We start from the raw sequence: 8,282 nt of genomic DNA, 5'->3' as shown, positions 1-8,282 counted from the left end.
TGAAGGCATCAAGTGCCACTATCAGACCTCAGCTACTCACCCTCGCCCTTAGGCCTCGTGAGCCAGAGGCAGCAGGCGAGGATCCCGGATCTAGGATCTAGGATCCGGGATCCGCTTGCCAGCTCCAAACCGCACCGCAGAGGGAGAGCCAAGAGCCGCAAGGGCGGAGGGGCTGGCGGGCGTGGTCTGAGAGGTGGGGGCGTGGTTGGGGCGGGCCTTCGGCTCCGGAGTCGCCCCCTCCCCCGACCGGTCCGCAGCCCCGCCCCGGCCCCTCCCTCCGGCCTGTGCGACGGGTCCAGCGGCAGCGGCGCCGGCGCGGGGACAGACGGAGGCGCGGGACGTGGGGCGGCGCCGCGGGCAGGGCCGGGCGGACGGGCGCTGGCAGCGGGGGCAGCGCTGCGGGCCGCTCCGAGTGGCTGCAGTCCGGGCCTTGCCCTCCCATCCTGCTCCCACGCCGTGAGTGCGCCGCGCGGGCCCCAAGGGTGCGTCTGGTCCACCTGTGTATCGGGGTGCGGGTCCTGGTGCTAGCGGCGGTGTGTGGGTCCGAGCGTCTTTGGGTGGGGGCGCGGATGCTTTTCAAAAGCTGTTCCTGTCTCTGTCCACGTGAGGCGTGTCCGTGTCTGTGAGAGCAGCGGGGGATTCTTTGGGCTGTGGCTGCTCACGTGAGGTCCGTGTTTGCGGGCTGTGTGGTGGGGGGAGGCGCGGGTGGATGGGTGATGGTTCATTTTAGGAGCGCGGGTTTTGGGAGTCTCTGTGTTGGCGGAGGGTACCGAAAGCTGCGGCCGATGGTGTTGGGGGTGGGTGGGTGGGGTTGCTGATTGGCACTCTGGAATCTTGTGGCCCCGCTCGTCCAAAGGGTTCCTTTCTCCTGAGTGCAGACTCCTCCACCCCTGCTCCCTTCTCCGTCCTCCTTAGGCACCAAGAAGCCCACCAGCCAGGATGGAGGACATCCTTCCTCCACTGCGGGCACTGCTTGCTGGACAGGAAGCTTCCTGCAGAGGCTGTGTCTTGTAGGAAAGGACCCCTCTAGTTCTCCCTTAGCCTGGGCCCTGACTGGAGGACTCCTGTCCCCTCCCTGGTTTCCACCTCCTTCCCCCTGCACTTGGTTTCAGAACCTGGGCCACAAATCTGCAGGGACAGATGGTTGCAGGTTGGAAGGGCAGGCTGCACCCCAGGGAGGTCATTCTGACTTCAAAAAAAAAAAAAAAAAAAAAAAAAAAGGCAGGCCCTGTGCATGTTCCTGGTGTGGGAGTCCTATGCGGACCGCTAAAACCCAGGACTTGCTCCAGAGGGAAGATCTGAGATTCCAGGGTGGATGCAGTGATTATCCAGGTCTCCAGACATACTGTGCAGCGTATCAGTGCCTATCTCCTAGGCAGGGGTCTGGTTTGCTGCAGAATGGGAATGTGAGCGGCAGGCCTGACAGGTGCCCTGCCTCTCTCGGCTTGGATGCCTCCAGTGATATTACCTCTTAACTGCTTAGACTGTGGGAAGCTACCTTGTGTTATAGAGGTCTCTCTCCTTGGAATTTTGTTCCTTTGTCTTGTCTCTGCTTTTGATTTTGCTTCTCTTTGCTGAGAGGAACCTGCAGAGTTTAAACATAACTCTTCTGTCACCAGCATCTATTGAGTACTTTCTATATGGTAGTTACCAGCTCAACTGCTTAGGGGACAGTGGCATTTCTGCTCATGGAACTTGAGAAAAAAAAGAACCATAGGTGGGATAGTATCGCCTTTGTTCAGAAGATATGTGATTGCTATAGAGGAGAGTCCTGAGAGTGAATGCCAAGGTGACAATCTCAGAAAACATTTATTTTGGAAAGCAAGAGGAGGGGTCGCCTGTGAGCACTCTCTAACATGCCTAACCATGTGATGGAAGTTAGCAGTCAAATCATCAAAGTAGTTTGTATTAGGATCTAGTCATGGCACATTGCAGTCTGAAGGAGCCTTGATTTTTGAAAACAAGACCATCCTCTTCCTCCCATTTTACAAATATGGGTATGGGGTAAAAAGTTGCTTAGATATTATCTTGTGTGGTAGAGTTAGTGACAGGACTAGATCCTAAATTTCATGGCTTAAAGAAATACGTTTTGAATTAAAATGGAATTACATCACTTTGCCTCCCCCCTTCCCTCCCTCCAGCCTCTCCCAGTTATGCTCCTACTAACCCTTCCCATGCTCACCTTTAAGTTGATGGCCTCGTTTTCTTTGATTATTATTGTCAATATGTGTGTGTGTGAATGCATGCACAAGTGTAGAGTCATGGAGACCCCAGCCCTAATGGATACATCTCTTGACTTTTTAAACTTGAGCAAATTGTTTGCATCAAGGTTACATCAACCTTGTATGCGGAGGTGAGAGAAAAGTCCAAGTTGAGATGACTTGGGTTCTGGCTGATGAGGCCCGGGGATGGCTGCATCTTTTATAGAGAGGAGAGGCAGAGCAGGAGGAGAAGGTCAGGAGGAAGGGAGTTTAGTTTGGAACTATTCCTGTTCATCATCCAGGCTAAGATGTCTTGAAGGGCAATTAGATGTATATGTCTTGAGTTCAAAGGAGCCTTTCAGCATAAGGCTTTGGAGCTTGTTAGAATGGAGTAAGAATTAAGACTGTGGCAAATAATGAGATTACCCAGGCAGAGTATGTAAACAGAGAAGAGACCCTGAAACAAAACCCTATGAACTAAACATGTAAGAAATGGGCAGTGTGGGGGCGGGGGCACGAGTGAGGGACTTAGATCGTGAAACCATGGAACTCAGTCTGTTTGCAAATGTTTCATATTTCTGTTCTTTCATGAAGTTTTCCCAAGGTACCTATCAAACTCAGGATCCAGTTCAAACATCTCTTCCTTGTTTTCATTCTCCACCAAGTTAGAATCATCCTGCTATAGCATTTTGAACATGTCAGTCTCATGGTCCTTATCACCTTGTCATTATGTATGTGCGTGTCAGTGTCCCACAGGTAACAAAGTAGGGAGCCACTTGATCCAACTTTGTGTGTCTGGTTCCTAGATGAAGGGCTTGCTGTAGAGTGTGTCCAGGGACATTTCTTGTACCTACTCTGTCAGGCATTAGTGGGGAGGATTAGTAATATGAATTTCATCACTTCCCTCCTCTGGGAAGGGAAGGGTTGCTCAGGACCTAGGGCTTTCCCCCATCCATTGTTTCTTCTCCTTTGGAGAAAGCCCAAAGGCTACAACCTACAGACATTTGTTATTTTTCTGAGCCTCAAATGATCAAATATACCTGGAGGCTGGTGAGTAGGAGTGTATCTTTTTAGTAGGTGAGCCTTGCTGACTCCCTACACCCATACACACCTCAACAAAATACCTGTGGCCACCTCCAGATCACAGCTGTGTAAATCTTGCACAGTGAAAATGTGTGACTGGAGGAGAACATGGGGGGTGGGGGGCTTGGATGCTTGAGAATCTGGAAAAACTGAAGAGCTTTGAAGCAGATCCCTCCCCTCCTCATCCCCCCCATGTCCAGCATCTCCCCCCCCCCGCCCCCATGTCCAGCATCTCTCCCCCCCCCCCCCGCCCCCATGTCCAGCATCTCATTCATTCAGCACTAGCTGTCTTAATCTGTTCAAAATCCACTTAACTCTGAGTCCGACTTCTCCAGATCCCAGAAACTACACTTCTTGAGGCTAGAGCGGTTTCTCTGTGGTCTTTAAATCGCAGATTCTCTTCTATTTCACAGTGACAATCACTGCCTTGATAGTAAAGCTCTCTTCTCCCTTGGCCTCTAGATATCTTTGCTTCCTCTCTGCCATTCCTGCCATTCCTGTCTCTGATACCTTCTCAACCTTCTCTGCAGACTTGGCGTTCTGTGCCTTTATCTTAAATGTTGCTGCTCCCTGGGGCTGAGTTGCAGGCTCTACCCTGGTGTCATCCACTTCACTGTGGCTTCAGAAATATTTCTCTACCGAAGGCATCTAGATCCATGTCTTCTCTTTCCAATACTTGGGGGTTGCCTTTCTAACCAACAGCTGGGCTGTTTCACTTCTGCTGTGTGCTGTGGGCACCGTGGAGTCATTGCGGTCCACAATGGACTTGTTATCTAAACTCTTCCAGTTTCTAAGCTAGAAACTAGTAACTCTTTCTAATCCCTTCTCCTACCCTGTCTCTTCATATGAAACCAACCAGTTACCAGGTTCTGCCTATGAAAATTATTTTGGTCTACCCTAGCAACCAATCACTCTCCTCAGGCTGGTTTCTTAAACTTCCACTCTTGACCTGTGTATTTCCACACACAATCAAAAATCTATTTTTGTCATTCTGGGCTTAACCCCCACCCACCAACTACCACCAAACTTTTCCTTTGCACTTTGGATAAAGCCTTAATCCCCTAACAGGGAAGGGGGTAAAGTCCTTAATAAGGGCAACAAACCATTGTGTGGTGGAGCCCTGCTTAGCTCTGCATCTCATTTGTTAGCCCTTTCCTGCCACAGCCAGTGATGCAGCTTCCAGAGGCAGAAGGCAGCATGTATTCTGTAACTTACCCATCCTCAATCTCCATTCCTGCCCCAGGTCCGGGTTGTGAACTTTCTTTGTACTCCTAGAACAGTCTGTTTCCTTATGCTTGTCACCACACTGCATTGCAGAAGTCTGTTTATTCGATTTTGGAATCCATGAAGGCTCAGCTGTGTTCATTTATCTTTGTGTCCCAGCAGAGGTGTCCAGTGCATGCTGGATGAGGACTGAAGTGCCTTTAGAACTGAACCATGAAAGAGATGGGTGGGAAAGGGACAAAGATGCCCAAGGAAGGAGGTTGCATCCTAGTTCTATGTCCAGAATCCTCCAAATGTCTGCTGTGATAAACAGCCCCGTTGAGTCCTGGCCTATTGGAGGTGTTATCTCTAGAATAGAGAGGTGACCCACGAGTGGAAGGAGCCTAAGGAATCAATCTGTCGAATCCTAGAATCAGGCTGGGGCATGGCCACAGCAGATGTGATGTCCTGTGTATCAGAGTGGGAAGCAGAAGCAGGAAGGGGAAGGGAGGGAGGAGCTGTTGGTCCTTGGACAGAGCCCAATTCCTGCTTCTGTGTGACAGGCTGGGAGATCCCCTGGGTTTAAAGAGGGGTGGAGCCTAACGTCCAGCTGCCCCAGCTGGTACTCTATCTCCCAGCCTTGCCATTTACAGACTGAAGCTTCAGCTTGTCTCCAACCTCCCTGCCCTGCCAGCCACCATGCTGTCCTCCCTCCCTCCCTCTAATGATGCCCTGGTATTAAGTCCCCCAAAATGCCAGTACCAACATCAGGAGAGATGCTCTTAAGTGAGACCTTCTCACACCCACCAGCACATACATGCTGGACAAATGCGCTTTAGCTTTCCTCCCATACCTTCCCAAATCTGAAGAGGCCTATGGGCTGTCATTCATTCATTGTCTTAAAGAAACCCATGGTGCATGAAGCTGGGCACAGCAGTGATGATCTGGTCCTAGTCACTGCCTGTTTTTCAGCCTCTTCATGGATAACTTTCTGTCACAGATTGTCTACACCTGCTTTGTTAACTTCACCTGCTCATCACTGTGAGCTGAACTACTCCGCCAAAACCACACATAGTGAACACTTCTAGTCTTTAACCTATTTCACCCCACCCTCTATCACTCTCCACTTCTGTCCCAAGATGCAGTCTCATCCATTCTTATTGCTTTAAGGACCTATTAATGACAGTGATTCCAAATCAATAACAAGCCTAGACTTCTCTCGAGCACCTGTATTCTGTTTCTCACTTAACAGCTCTACCTGGACATTATGTCTGTACTTCAAACTCACCTTGCCCGGAACAGCATTCCCTCAGACAGCCCCCCACCCCCTACACACACACACACACACACACACACACACACACACACACACACCACACACCTTAGCTCTTTCTGCCTATCCATGGCCCTCTGTTTGTTCAGTTGAGAAACTGGGGAGTTGTTATCAATGTCCCCCTCAGCTCTGACATCCAGTCTATGACACGGTCCTGATTCAGCCTCACGGACATTACTTGCATTAGTCTATCATTCTGCCTCTGGCTCTGTAACACTGTCACCAAAATAGTTGGGGCAGTTTCTTGATGACCTCCCTCACTCTGTTCCCCACTCTATTCCTCCATAATTGACATACCAAAAGAGTGTGTTCCGGCTTGTTCTCCTCCCTTTGTAAGTTGCCTCATCCCTTTGCCTATCTTAGGATAAAGTAATATTCTTACCATGCCTACGAGTTCTTCACAATCTCTGTGTCCCCTCACTTACTGCTGCTGGCATTCACTTTGCCTTCAGCACATGGTCCGTGTAAGTATGAGCCTTCTCCCAAGAATGTCCGTGGCCTTTTGCTTCAGCCCTGCAATCTTCCCCACCTTTCCTATCAGCACCCCAACTTACATCCTCTGCTTGAAGAGCCTTTGTCATCACTCAGTGAAGAAGTTAATTTCTCTTCACACCATTTTTCTTCATAGTACTCCTTGCCACCTATGGGCACCTATAGAACTCACTCTGGCCTCAAGCTTACAGAGACCTACCTATCTCTGCCTACCACGTGCTGAGATTAAAGATGTGCACCACTACACCCAGCTGTCCACTGTCACTTCCTCACTTTTGCTCAGACAGTTCCTGTGCCTATGCACACTGGAATATTTTGAATTAGTTATCCAATTCGGGAAAGATGTTCTTTGTAACATATTCCTTGCTAAGTCCTAGAAATGGAAAAGTAAAATATTATGCCTACTTTCAAGAACACTGCATAGGAAGGGAGCAGAGATGTAACAAAATTATAGTATAGGGTAAGGTTTAGGATGGAGGAAATATAAGGAACAGGGGTAGCACTTAACACAGACTTTGGGAAATTTGGCCTTCCTAAAGGAAGTGGTGTTTACATGAAAGTTAGGTAAGGGAATATCGATGGCAGAGGGGAACAGAATGTCTAACTACAGAAACAAAGAGAACATGGAGTTTTCTAGGAAGTGAAACCATTATGACAGATCACACAGACCAGAGATTGAGTGGGAGGTGTGGACAAAGTATTGGTACTCAGCCTCTAGGGCTACTTTAAGGATTTTCTCCTCTGGACAATGCAGAACCATCAAAGGAAGTTAAGAGGAATAATGGTAGGGTTAAAACTGTGTTCAGAAAATTCCCTCTGATTAGAAGGGGTGGTGGATGGGAAGGCACAGGCTTAGGAGCAGAATACCAGTTACTCCATCCTAGTAGAGAGCTCGGGGCAGGGGATCCATCCCATAATCAGCCTCCAAACACTGACACCATTGTATAAACTAGCAATATTTTACTGAAAGGACCCTGATATAGCTGTCTCTTGTGAGACTATGCTGGGACCTGGCAAACACAGAAGTGGAAGCTCACAGTCACCTATTGGATGGATCACAGGGCCCCCAATGGAGGAGCTAGAGAAAGTACCCAAGGAGCTAAAGGGATCTGCAACCCTATAGGTGGAACAACAATATGAACTAACCAGTACCTCACCCCCCCACCCCCCGAGCTCATGTCTCTAGCTGCATATATATCAGAAGATGACCTAGTCGGCCATCAGTGGAAAGAGAGGCCCATTGGTCTTGCAAACTTTATATGCCTCAGTGCAGGGGGACGCCAGGGCCAAGAATTGGGAGTGGGTGGGGAGGGGAGTGCAAGGGGTTATGGGGGACTTTTGGAATAGCATTGGAAATGTAAATGAAGAAAATACCTAATAATAATAATAACAATAATAATAAAGAAAAAAAGAGAGCTCGGGGCAGCCTGAGATGGGAGCAACAGTTTGGGATTTGGGAGAAAGGAGAGCTTTCGAGTCATCCTTAACTTTAATACTGATCAGTGTGGCGAAGAGTGCACCCCTGAGCAGTTGTGCTAAGTAGTAGGGGGATGGGCTACCTGAATGGCTCTTAGAGGTGGGATGGAGGTGCTGATCAGAATAAGAGTTGGGCGTGTCAGTGCAAAGTTATCCCTGTCCTGTGCACTTGACATGACCTCTCTCAGGCTCTTAAAACAACCGTGTGAGATGGGAAGTAGTATTTGCATCAGTAAGAATTAGAAGCTGAGGCTTGTAGATTAGAATGATCCAGGGTCACCAAGCTGCCCAGAGAGGGCCTTTAAAATGCAGTGTAACCCCAAATCTGTGCTCTAAAATAGTGCCATGCTCAGGAGTCACTCAGCCCACGCACTTCAGCCACCACCTTGTCCCGTTCCTGCAGGGAAGAAAGCGGCACATTTCTCTGCAGGAGATCTGGGAGGGAGAGGGGGAGAGGGGCTGCTGGCTTTCCTGTTGCTGACTATTTCTCTGTA

At 49.3% G+C, this 8,282-nt stretch overlaps 1 protein-coding gene across 10 annotated transcripts in view; it reads left to right on the top strand.

Annotated features, from left to right (window-relative positions):
• Positions 1-284: 284 nt before the first annotated feature.
• The window catches only part of Trim3 (tripartite motif-containing 3), a 29,112-nt gene continuing 21,114 nt past the window's right edge, over positions 285-8,282 (top strand). For 3 of the 10 annotated variants that reach the window (NM_001285873.1, NM_001285870.1, NM_001360425.1), the window contains exon 1: positions 288-482. The gene's annotated coding sequence lies outside the window, so the exon portion shown is untranslated. Of the gene's footprint in view, positions 668-8,282 lie in introns of all 10 variants that reach the window. The other 7 variants (XM_030242806.1, XM_006508038.4, XM_006508041.4 and 4 more) reach the window with 5 other exon arrangements.

This window comes from Mus musculus, chromosome 7 (assembly GCF_000001635.26).
Source record: "Mus musculus strain C57BL/6J chromosome 7, GRCm38.p6 C57BL/6J".
Lineage (NCBI taxonomy): Eukaryota > Metazoa > Chordata > Mammalia > Rodentia > Muridae > Mus > Mus musculus.
Note: the sequence above shows the minus strand (reverse complement) of the source record. Positions and strands in the feature narration are given on the sequence as shown.